A 12,570-nucleotide genomic window follows, 5' to 3' on the forward strand; every position below is an offset into this window, starting at 1 on the left:
GAAAGGTCTATGTGGCTGCACATTATGGCAGCCTGGTTCAGCGTGAGGAAATACTGCAAAGGCAGCAGTTGTGTGGACCTGAGCCCACTGGAGGGCTCCGACTTTAGAACATTGGCAGGGAAAATGGGCTTTGGACATCGGACCCCGCGGTGGGGAAAAATCGGGACTACCGCACCCAATATAGTGGCAGTCCATTTCTGTGGTTCCAATTTGCCGTACCCTATGAATAAGGTGCAGGTGTGCACTGAAACGCGTCAGGAACTTGATTTGATTGGATCCACAAAACCGCTTACTTTTTTACTTTTTTTATTTGATTTTTTCCCAAGCACATTGAGAACTGTACATATTAATAACCCTGGGCGTCCGAATCGGCTACGCCCACGGAGTAGGCGTAGTGTTGCCTCCTACGCATTTTGCGTAGACAGCATAGCCGGCAACACTACGCCCACTCCGTGTGCTTAGCCGAGTCGGCCGCCACCCGCCTCCCTCCCGCCCTCCCCTACATACATTATTTAAGCAAAATACCCTTAATAAAGCAATTTTAAAGCATTTACCGTGTCCGGGGCTCGTCCGGGGCTCCCTCTTGGAATAGCGTCCCTTCATAGATACCAATGCGCATGCGCGGGCGGCCGCGCATGCGCATGCGCATTGGTATCCATGACGACGCGATTCCAAGAGGGAGCCCCGGACGAGCCCCGGACATGGTAAATGCTTTAAAATTGCTTTATTAAGGGTATTTTGCTTAAATAATGTATGTAGAGGAGAGCGGGAAGGAGGTGCGTAGTGGGGCTACGCGGAGTGCGGGAGTGGGCGTAGCTTCTCGCCCATTCCGCGTAGCTCCGCGGAGCCCCACTACGCCCGGGCTTACATATTAATCAAATCGAGATGACTATGACACAATATTTATCCATAAGAAAAAAAAATTCAAACAGAGAGGAAGATCAAAAAACCCCTGCTGGATACATACTAGTTGTTAAGCAAGAGCAAAGAGAGAGACATGGAACATCAAAAAAAAAAGAAAAAAAAAAAAGAAAGTCGCAGTAAAATTACAATAAAGAAATCAGCAAAAAACACACACAAGTGAGGACCAGCTTGTCTTTTTTCTTTTCTTTAACTGTACCTATTACTTTCAGACCCTTGGATTATATCTAGTTCCCAGACCTCACCTAACCATTGTTTAGCCCATCTGCCCCACCCAACATCCATTCTCGTATCGGCGCCCAGATTTTAGCCCCAAGTCTTCTCTTCCTCCTCCCTTTACTTCTATAAATTACTGTCTCAAAATTGAACATAGAAAGTCAAAGGGCTATCCCTGGAAGGGTTAGTGTACTTGCAATATTCCTATCTCATTTACTCACGACATGCACTCAATCAATTTCTCAAATCACTGGTCACAAACTAGATTATAACGTTTACAGTCTTTTTATTGAAGAGTAAATTTGTTAAAATTTCAGTATAGAGTCATTAAGATTCTACTGAAAGAATATAGCATAAAAACATTTCATAATTAAAAAAAAACATGGTAAAATCACACTTGTGCGCCATATTAAAAAAAGAAAAACATTTTATAAATAATCCGAAATACACAAACAGTAGATTGCAAATAAATTGAAAATAAACAAAAAACCCCTATTCTAGATAAAGCACCATATGTTGCTACAGATTGTCTGATTCAATAGCCTTTGCATAAGTTCATAAAGACTTCCAGTATTATAAAACACAATATATCTAGAGTCTCCTAGGCTTTGTTTGAATTCTGTTTTAGTAAAGTGCGTCGACGCGTTTCGGTGTTTGGGCCTACAGATGTGGTCACACCTTCATCAGTATAATATGTATTCGCTTGGGGTCGTCAATTTCAATACATTGGTATTCTTTCTCTCAATTGAGTGTTCTAGTTCTTCCAATCTTTGGGTATGTTAATTTTCATCCAAACAATATGGTCAGCATATCAGATTATTTCGCCAACTCGATGTTAAGTCGTATTTCTTTTATGAAAGACTGTGTATTCAGATCTTTTTATTCCACTGTTTCTTCGGCAGGCAATTGGATAAAATGTTCGAGTTGGTTTCACTCGCTTCTTTCAGCTAAAGGCTCCTCGTATTGTTCGTGGCACCTGCTTCCCCGTGGTTCCCCTGTATGTCCGGACCGCCAATTGCGTCCTGATGCCGGCTAGTGGAACTCGATATGTTCTCTCGGTTTGTAGAATACGTCGCCGCCACGGGTGCGTCCTGTTTCGAAAAACCAGGGATAGCCCTTTGACTTTCTAGTGTCTTAAGTACCCTGTTCCCTGGAACCTGTTGGGTCTTCTCTCATATTCTTTACTCAAAATTGAACATAGGCAACAATCTTGCTCTCCAATTCAAAAAGGTTGGGGGCTCAGAGCTAATCCACTCACAAGTAATGCATGCTCTAACCACTACCATCATCATAAACAAAAGTGCAGTTTCAGTTGATCCAGCCCTCTGATTGAAAAACTGTCTCACCAACGCTACCTATCATCACAATACTCACCATTAATCATGAATCATTTACAAAGGCCCATAAACCAATGAGGCAATTTTTGAGCGACTGAATCATGTGACCTAATTAATCATAAGTATTCACAAACTCTATACATAATTATATACAACTGCAGTTTATCTATTCTCACCATGGTTTTAAACATTTATCATTTATAATTAGGCCACTAAGGCAATTGGATCAACTGATGGAAACTAGACCATGAATAAACAAGACCAGCTTGTCGTTTCAAATCTAATTTTATTAACTTTATTATCAAAGAAAGAGCATTTTCTTTTAAAGAATCTTTATTTTTTAAGCAAACTTGAAAGCAGCATTTTAATAAGGAAATGATTTATTAGACTGGCATTCTCAAGGCATGTTCAGAAAAACATGAATAATTAGCAGAATAGCAGTTTCCAGTCCCTAAGTTTATTTCCCTGTCTATTTCTCACTCCACCTAGAAAGGAAAAATCATTTAAAGTCTGCTGTCCTTACGTGAGCCAAAAGTCCAACAGCATGTCACGTCAATCAGGAATCGGAAGCAAGAGAGTGTTTTTTCCCTGCTCCAAGAGTCAGGTTTTATACCTTTCTTTCTAACTAAACTTTCTACAGTTTACATTCTTTTGCACGAAAGCGGGTTTCTTATTGGCTGTCCAGTGTCAGTCCACGATAAAAATATGAAGTCATATCCGAAGACCAGGCTTTACATAAGCCCTATTGTCCTTTACTTCCACAACTTTCGGCTTCCTCAAGATAGATACTTTTGCCTCGATTTTCAAACTTTTAACTTCCTAACCTTGGCAGACACATAAGGTTCCTGTCCTTGAGCCTTTTTCTCCGAGAGCACGTTCAGCTCTACGAAAGAAATTGTTCTCTCAAACAATGTTGACAGTATGGTAAAAATCTCCACATCTGCGCATGTGCAATGCTCCACTCTGGACAAGCTTTCACGTCTGCAGTTCTGTCAGCCATTTTTCTGAATCAACTTTAGGCCTCTCTTTGGAAACTAATATTAAACAAACACAAGACATCAATTAATTAAAGAATTCAGACCCATTCTGTTACCCACCCCCAATACTAATTAAACCCGTTAATTATGTTACCCAGCAAAGCAGCATCATATTTACTTTTCTTCTTTGTACTCAACAATTCTCCACAAGCTTTTGTCACAGAAAGGACATAAAATAAGCACACAAAATAAGCACATGCCATTAGTTAAACAGCCGCATTTAATATTGACAAAGACAATAGACAAAGTTAATTTATTATTTTTTTCTCTGCGTTTGCAACATAAAGCACATTAGTTTATCCCGCGTGTATAAATGATTGAATTTCTTAAACTAAGTTGATTAGTAATTCACCACATGCTTATTAATTCATTTACTTCTGTTATCAGAGATTAACTTCGCAAGTTTGAACAAAATCTTGTTCTTTAACTTGCTCCATCACAGCATTACTCATCACAGTAGAGCATTCCTCTAAACCCACCCCCAAAATCACGATTTCACCCGTTAGTTATCTGCTTTTGGAACACAATCTTTAAAGACCCTTCCAAATCCTGAAAGAGCCCGATCAGTTTTGGGCATGAAAAAAATATATGGATAGAGTCGGACGCCAGCAACCCACAGCGGTTACACTTATCCCGGCAATTTTTCAATTTTTTCCCACCGAGACACCTTCCTAGGTGAATAATATAAATCCAATAAAGCCATATAATGCTGGCTGCGATGTCTACCTGTAACCAAAACACTATTAGCAAGTTCCAGGGATCTATTAATATTAAGGCCAACCCCCCTAATGTTTGCTCTCATTTGAGTTGACAGATATCCAAATCATCTGGGAGGTTAGCAACCATTTGCTGATAATATTGCCCTATCCGGGTCTTCTTCCTCATTTTCTCAATTAACTCAATTTTGCTAAACTGCAATCCCCTATCCGAACCATATTTGGCCAAAAAACTCCAAATTTGCAGATATTTAAAAAAGTCTCCCCTATCCAAAGCAAACTTTTCTTTGAACTCAAAAAAGACCATCAATTCCCCTTGATCCATTAGATCGCCTAAACAAGAAGTGCCCTTTCTGTCCCATTTAAAAATAACCTGATCCCTGAAAATTGAAGGGAGAAGCCCAGTAGCCTTAAACCGAGTGTAAAAATTCACTTTTGGGATTTTACATACCCGTTTAATTTGTTCCCACACTTGATGAACTGCTCGAAGTGTCTTAAATCTTGTTTTCTTATAATACGATGGCTCTACGATAGTCACTACGCGGCCATTAGCTTGTTCACTCATAATAAGCTCATAGATTGACGGTCTGCGAAATGGGAAAATAGGAGCTTTATCACAGAGAATCAATGGCCCCATAATCTGCAGCATGGCTGCCCAATAGTACATTATAAAATGCGGGAAACCCCAGCCTCCCTGATTTTTTGGAAGAATCATTTCCCTATGGGCCCTTCTTGTTCTACGATACCCCCACAAAAATCTTGCACATACTCTGTCTAATTTAAAAAAAACAGAACTTCAAAATTCCAAAGGGATAGTCCGAAACATGTACAAAAATTTGGGAAGGACGAGCATCTTAAGAACATTGCATCTGCCATGCAAGGAAAGATGCAGATGATTCAGCTGTTCCAGAGTGGTATTGACCTTTTCTATGACAGGTAGGATGTTCAGGGCTGGAATCTCGTCCACCTTAGGAGTAATTTTTATTCCTAGATAAGAAGCCTCTGACACAACCACCACACCGGCCAGGGGGATCTGGCCTAGAATACAGCACTTGCGTCTTTCCAACATTGAGCTTATACCCTGAAAAAGAGCCAAACTGTTCTGCTAACGTTCTAATTGCTGACAGAGTAGACACCAAATCCCGAAATACTACAAGAATATCATCGGCATATGCCAATGCTCTATATTCTGCTCCACTAACTCTAATTGGTTTGATATCTTCATGGCTATTAACTTTACACAAAAATAAATCAATATATAAAGCAAATAAAAGAGTGCACGGGCACCCTTGACGTGTGCCACAACTAATATTAAATTCGCCAGACAGCAACCCTGAAATCCGTGTTGATGCCACAGGATTTATATATAAGGTCTTAACAGCTTGAATAAATACTGGGCTAAACCCTTTCCACCGCAGGACCTCCCATATATAGCCCAGGAGACCCTGTCGAACGCCTTTTCGGCGTCCAACAGGATCACCCCTAGCGCAGAGTCCGTTGCTTGTGCCCAATCCACGAGGGTAATAACCCTTCTGACATGGTCTGCAGTGTCCCGTCCTGGGATAAATTCATGCTGTACACTAGCTACTAGCGGGGAAATAACCGTCCCTAAACGCAGAGCAGGAAGTTTGGAATATATTTTGCTGTCAGAATTAATTAGCGAAATAGGAGGTCTATACGAAGGGGGTGACAGCTCAGGCTTCCCCTTTTTTTAAAAAAACAACTATCGAAGTCATCTGCCTTCAAAACACGACGGAACGTTCTATAAAATTCCAGAGGAATTCAGTCGGGCCCCGCTGCTTTGCCCATAGCTAGTGTTAAAATTGCCACTTCCACCTCCTCCCTCGTAACACCTGCTGCTAAAGCCACATTGTCCTCCTCTGAAACTTTATTAGTTCCTATAGTCGTACAAAATTCCTCCATATATCCTTCTATATTAGTTGTTATGTCCTCTGTGTATAATGCAGTATAAAATCGACCAAAAACTCCCAAAATGTCAGTTGGCGACTCCACGACCTTATCATCATGATCACATATCTTAGATATCCTGTTCATACTTTCCCTTTGACGCATTCTTTTTGCTAGTATCTTACCGCTGTCTTCGAACAATTCATGAAACCTGAACTCTATAGATAGATAACTAACTAGCCATTTTTTCTTCAAAGTGTTGGTGAATTCTCATTTTCATAATAGATATTGCCTTTAGGGTATCGTCTATACTTAGCTGATGGGAGCGTTCAGCCGAAAGCTGTATCTCCAAGAGCCTAAGTTGCGTCCTTAGATCTTTGATTTCTTTTTTTATTTTGCGTTGCTTCCCAATCAAATAACTCATTGTTACGCCCCTAACACCTGCTTTAAATGCGTCCCAGACAATTGAGACTGAGGCTGGGCCCTGATTTATCCTAAAGAAATCTGGAATCCAATACACATGTATTCACAGTACCTCGGATCAAGCAGCAAATTACGTTCAAAGGTCCATGGTTTAAACTGGTGCTGGACTTTTAAACCACAGTCCATTATCACAGGATTGTGATCCGAAATAATCCTCTGCAATATCTCTATTTTAGAATTCACCGATAACTCCCTAGAAATAAAAAATTAATCTAAACGGACATGCTTCTTATGGGGAGCAGAATAGAATGTATACCCTGGGTCGCTGGTCTTTTGATTTCCCCATACGTCGACCAAGCCTAGCTCTCTAATTAAGCCTTTGATAGCTTTAAAGACTTTGGGCTTTTCCCCCATGTAAGGGCAGTTACTCCCCATGTCAACATTCCACTCCAAATGAATATTAAAGTCCCCACACAGAATTAAAGGGGTTGGCCACTCTGCTAGTTCAATACTTAAATAATGTAAAACTTCCGGATCATCCAAATTAGGACCATACACAGCGCAAACTGTCACTAGGAAGCCATTGATAGCCAGTTCCACAATGACCCACCGTCCATAACTGTCCTCTTTTACCTGCCTCTTCACTCCTAGGCCATATCTCATAAGAATTGCTACTCCTCTAATATTAGAGCCTTGCTTAGCGCAGACTAACAGATCCATTCCCAAATCTCGTAGCACTTAACGATTATTGCAAGCTATATGCGTTTCCTGTAAGCATAACAGATCATACCGTTGAGACCTCAGCATCTGGGCCAACACCCCTCTTTTTCTTTTATCATTTAACCAACAGATGCTCCATGTGCAGAATAAGAAGCATCCCATCTTTATTCATTCAAGAGATTTTACCTATTTTTTCCAGCCAAGTCAAACTATAACAAAGCATTTCCTCTCTAAAACAAAGTAAAGTCATAGTCATAACCCCTCTACTCAACCTCACCCAACACCAGTCCACAGTGCCCACCTCCCCTCCCTCCCCACCCTGCCCGCCCTGCCTCCTCACCCCCCAAAGCTCCCCCCCAATGAGGCGTAAGGACCATGTCCTCAATGATGGAGAGAAAGTTGTGAGATGCACCCCCGCAAGCCCCCCAGATCCTCCCGAAAGCCAGCTTTTCTCACGATGACCCATTATAAACAATAATAACAGTACTGAAGAGCCCATAAATAAAAGATTAAATACATGTTAACTTCACATTGTCTTGAGAAATTCTTCTGCCACGATCTCTGATACAAAGAAATGAGACTTCTCTTTATATCCCACTTTTAACTTTGCAGGATTCAGAAGGAACGCCTGCCCCCCTTTAGCCTCAAAAGTCAACTGACGTATTCTCCACCTCTGTTGGACTGTAGCCTGACAGAAATCTGGGGGTACAAAGAAATCTCACCCCTTAGCAGACCTCCTCCTGTCTGGCCTTTCAAGATCATATAAGGCTTCACGTAATAGATAGTTATTCAGGCAGATCAATATTGCCCTAGGTTTTTCCTTAGACCCTCCTGCTGTCCCTCTCTGGACAAAAGGAAATCTGTGTGCTCTAATAATCTCGATCTCCCAGTTCCACTGTTTTAAATCAGGGAAGGCCTCGGTAAACAGTTCTATAATGTATTGTCTCACATCCTTCCCCTCCCTGCCTCGGGGAACCCCCAAGATGCGAAGATTGTTCCGTCTGGATCAATTTTCAAGGTCGGATAGTTTCCAATCTATGTTCTCCTTAATTTTTTGTAATGCTGTAATCGTTGTCTTCTGTTGAACTAACTGATCTTCCAGAGCAGAAATCCTTTCTTCTGCCTCAATAATCCTTGTTGAAATTTCCGTGCATGATTTAGCAATTCGCCGCACGGTATTCTGCAGCTTCCGGACCGCAGACCGCACCCTGGGTCCGCAAGCTTTCAGCCTTAGTTTCCTCCCTATGAGCCATTATCACCCTATATATGAGCGTAATGTCACCGTCACTGTCACCATCAAGCATTAGGCCAGAACTAGCACCAGCATCTTTGCCATCAGGATGAGATATGGGTGAGTGGTTCCAAATAGGTTGGCCAACAGGAGTCGGAATCCCCTTTAAAAGAGGATTACCAGGGTCTTGTGTCTTTTGTACTGTGTCTTGATTCATAGAGAGTTCAGAGCTAGGGTCATCTTCCTCTTGCTGATAATCAATTTCATCAGTCCAATCACCTACTGTGCTCTCAATCTCATTCTCTGAAAGGTTAGAGACGTCAGACAAAGAATAGAACTTCCCACCAGAGCAAGCTGACTCCAAATCATTCAGTATTTCCTCTGTGGGATTCCCCGAATTTACTACAGTGACACTGCTCGAGACATTGTTCAAATCCACTGCTACATTCACAGCACTATCATCTGCAACAGTTACTGCTGCTACAATGCTGCCACTAAAGTCCCCCAACGCCTGTCCTGTAGGCTGGTTATCCAGTAGCTCCTCTGGTTTGCCTCTTAATGCAGACTTCTTTTTAAACATAGCAGGGACTACCCATTCCTTCAAAGGCATACCATACTGCATACTCCACTGTACTGTGGCGCTGTAGCCGCTGCCGCTGCTGGCGTCTCCAAGTCAGCCCTCTGACGCTCACCATCCTGAGCACACTCCACTGAGAGGCTGCTGTTCTGCCACCCTGCTGCCTCCCTGACCTGAGGAGGAGCTGTTGCCGCCGCAGTAGCGTCTGCAGCCACTGCCGAAACCACCGACGAAGCTGCTTCTGTGCGGCCGCCGCCCCCCGAGTCTTTGCGCCCCTCCCGCTCCCTTTCGGAGCCATTCCAGACTGCAACATAAGAGACGAGCGACAGGTAGAACTACAGCAGGTAGCTCCATGCAGCGTGGTTCTCCCACTCCGTTAATCCCAGCGCTGCTGAAACCAACGCTGACGCTGACAATAGCCCCGACACTACTGCTACTGTGGAAACGATGAGGATGCCACTGGGCAATGGCGCTGTAACGCTGCCAAACGAGCACGTTCTTCAGGCACAGAGGGGAGCGAGAACCAACGGCGGGTCTTGAAAGGTAACGCCACAGCATTACCGCCCCATCACATATCCCCCTGAAAGCAGGAGATAGAGAGAGCATCACGGGGAGGCTGCTTTAGCGGGAGAGCGTCTCACAAGCCTCTCAAACAGCCACCGCAGTGGCCGCCATCTTGCCCCCCCACAAAACCGCTTCCATTGAATAAAGGTTCTGGGAACATTTCCACACGAGTGTGTCTTTAAAGCTTGGGGGACTTGGAAATGTTTGAACACAGCAGCTCCGGCCATGGAAGACTGCACCGCCGATCTACAGCGAAGAAATGTCTGTGTGGCTGCACATTGTTGCAGCCTGTTCCAGCATGAGGAAATATTGCAAAGGCAAGAGTTGTGTGGATCTGAGCCCACTGGAGGGCTGTGACTTTAGAACATTGGCAAAGAATATGGGTTTTGGACATCGGGCCCTACCATGGGGAAAAATTGGGACTACAGCACCCAGCATGCTGTTCACTGGAGATCACATGCATTAACAGGGAAAATAAGTAGCAGTCCATTTTTGTTGTTCCAATTTGCCTTACCCTATGATTAAGGTGCAGGTGTGCACTGAAACGCGTCAGGGACTTGATTTGATTGGGTCCACAAAACTGCTTCCATTGAATAAAGGTTCTGTGAACATTTCCACATGGAGTGTGTCTTTAAAGCTCAGGGAAACTTGGAAAATGTTTGAACACGGCAGCTCCGGCTGTGGAAGACTGCACCGCCGATCAACAGCGAAGAAAGGTTTGTGTGGCTGCACATTGTGGCAGCCTGTTCCAGCGTGAGGAAATATTGCAAAGACAGAAGTTGTGTGGACCTGAGCCCACTGAAGGGTTGTGACTTTAGAACATTGGCAAAGAAAATGGGTTTTGGACTTCGGACCCCACCGTGGGGAAAAATCGGAACTAGCGCACCCAGCATGCTGTTCACTGGTGATCGCATGCATTAACAGGGAAAATAAGTGGGAGTCCATTTCTGTTGTTCCAATTTGCCTTACCCTATGATTAAGGTGCAGGTGTGCACTGAATCGCGTCAGGGACTTGATTTGATCGGGTCCACAAAACAGCTTCCATTGAATAAAGTTCCTGTGAACATGTCCACACAGAGTGTGTCTTTAAAGCTCGGGGGAACTTGGAAAATATCTTATTACGGCAGCTGCGGCCGTGGAAGACTACACCGCCAATCAACAGCGAAGAAAAGTCTGTGTGGCTGCACATTGTGGCACCTGTTCCAGAGTGAGGAAATATTGCAAAGGCAGCGGTTGTGTGGACCTGAGCCCACTGGAGGGCTGTGACTTTAGAACATTGGCAGAGAAAATGGGTTTTGGACATCGGACCCCACCATGTGGAAAAATCGGGACTACTGCACCCAGCATGCTGTTCACTGGAGATCACATGCATTAACAGGGAAAATAAGTGGCAGTACATTTCTGTTGTTCCAATTTGCCTTACCCTATGATTAATGTGCAGGTGTGCACTGAAACGCGTCAGGGACTTTATTTTGGTTGGGTCCACAAAACTGCTTCCATTGCATAAAGGTTCTGTGAACATTTCCACACGGAGTGTATCTTTAAAGCTCGGAGAACTTGGAGAAAAATATATATATATATATATATAAATTCCACCAACAGTCCTGAACCACAGCAGATAATCCGCAGCAAACTCAGGTACAGACCACAACAGCGTGATAAATTCTAATTCCAGTGCATTATTTCTCCGTTAGTCTTCAGCATGACGCGTTTCGGCTGCGTCACTGCAGCCTTGTTCACATGACCATCCGGATACAATTAAAGTGCTTAAGTAGTGACTTCCTGGCTGAACAGATCACATGGCGCATAGAGCTAAACAAAGTACTGTAACTCTCAACAGTAGTTTAAAAGGATCTATCAGAACAAAATGGGTTGTATATAAATAATTAAAATTCTCATAAATATAATCACAACACATTTGACCTTACAAAGCAGCAATATAGGAAAATGTTAAAATCTGTTAAACAAATCCATTCTTTCTCTGCACAGAAAAACAGAGCTAATGCTCCTAGGGAAATCCGCACATCTCTGGACTGCTGATTGGTGGCCCCCCAAATTGGGTGACGCCCCAAAACCTTCCACCTTCGTAAAAAGCTTAGGAATCCAATTGGATGCCAAGCTCGATATGACGGACAACATAAAGAACATCACAGGCTCGTGCTATTACAATCTACGTCTACTGCATAGAATCATCCCCTACCTACCCCTAGAACATCGGAGAACTGTAGTGCAGGCGATGATAGGAAGTAGGCTGGATTATGGCAATGCCCTACTGGCAGAGGTTGGAACCACGGCCCTATCCAAACTACAGGTAATACAGAACACGGCCGCCAGAATGGTCTTGGACTGTCCCGCTGGAACTCCATCTTACCCGCTTCTAAAACAGCTACACTGGTTGCCAATTCAAAAGCGCTCTGTGTTTAAGATCTGCTGTCTGTCCTTTAAAGCTCTTAGAGGTGAAGGTCCAGTTTACCTCAGAAATAAGCTCTTTAAGCATTCGAGTGAATGTAATCCGAGATCCAATTCCCTAGCCCTTTTGAACATTCCCCGGATTCGACTCACCCGCACAGGCGGCAGAGCGTTCTCGTTTGTAGCACCTAAATATTGGAATTCGCTTCCTTTAATGCTGCGGGAATCCACAAATTATTTATCCTTCAGGAAACAACTAAAAACTTGGCTGTTCTGATCCTCCTCCCCCCGCCATTTCCCCTTTGTCGGTTTTCATTCCAGGTAAAGCGCTGAGATGCCCCTGGGTGATTCATGCATGATACAAGAACGTTTAACATAACATGACATAACATGACAATTAACACCCTAATTCCTAATTTCAAATTTAGCCAAGTGGCTTGAATGCTTTGTATAAATATAATACGCAGGATCCTAAGCTCTCATGAACATTTCATGTCACGCAAAAATGATT

At 43.3% G+C, this 12,570-nt stretch overlaps 1 protein-coding gene across 1 annotated transcript in view; it reads left to right on the forward strand.

The window, feature by feature from the left end:
• LOC144821751 (uncharacterized) overlaps positions 1-12,570 on the forward strand; it is a 1,041,341-nt gene that overhangs the window by 535,011 nt on the left and 493,760 nt on the right. The window lies entirely within an intron of this gene.

Source organism: Lissotriton helveticus, chromosome 2_2 (genome assembly GCF_964261635.1).
Source record: "Lissotriton helveticus chromosome 2_2, aLisHel1.1, whole genome shotgun sequence".
Taxonomy (NCBI): domain Eukaryota; kingdom Metazoa; phylum Chordata; class Amphibia; order Caudata; family Salamandridae; genus Lissotriton; species Lissotriton helveticus.